Below are 805 nucleotides of genomic sequence, written 5' to 3' on the forward strand. Positions count from 1 at the left end.
CGGACTAAATGTCTGGGTGAGCAGTTTGTACGATTCGGCTGACAATTGTGTTTATTTTTGGCTTCTTGGATTAATTCATTTTAAAGGAATTGTCGTACAACATGCTTCATTTACTAAGTTTTTTTTTTATTTTTAAAATTCATTTTTCTACTCACAATTTCTCTACATGTTTAGTTACTTAATGTGTAGTTGAGATTTATTATTTATGCGTAAGACGTCGTATAAATGAACGTTGGCCGCACACAATTCATGAAGGTGTCAAAGACTCATTATAATCTTCAATATGAGTGTTTTGCTATACAACTCATAGTAAAATTCTTGGCTTCATTCTAAAACACAAAGAGAAATGTGTCTACACTGAGAATTTTTCAAATATTTCTTATGAACAAATATGTATGTATGTATGTATGAACAAATATGTATGTATGTATGTAGTATGTATGTATGTATGTATGTATGTATGTATGTATGTATGTATGTATGTATGTATGTATGTATGTATGTATGTATGTATGTATGTATGTATGTATGTATGTATGTATGTATGTATGTATGTATGTATGTATGTATGTATGTATGTATGTATGTATGTATGTATGTATGTATGTATGTATGTATGTATGTATGTATGTATGTATGTATGTATGTATGTTGTATGTATGTATGTACGTATCTAGCATAGTTTAATATATTAGGGTGTACCGTGGACCACTTCTTTCTAGGATGAAAAAATAAAAAATATATAATTTTCTGCAATCTTTTCGAAATAATAATAAGCCTTGATCGAAAAGATTCTAGCTACTTC

The sequence above is a fragment of the Lucilia sericata genome, unplaced genomic scaffold (genome assembly GCF_015586225.1).
Source record: "Lucilia sericata isolate MDLA Ls3-8-SP2 unplaced genomic scaffold, ASM1558622v1 Contig000018F_arrow, whole genome shotgun sequence".
Lineage (NCBI taxonomy): Eukaryota > Metazoa > Arthropoda > Insecta > Diptera > Calliphoridae > Lucilia > Lucilia sericata.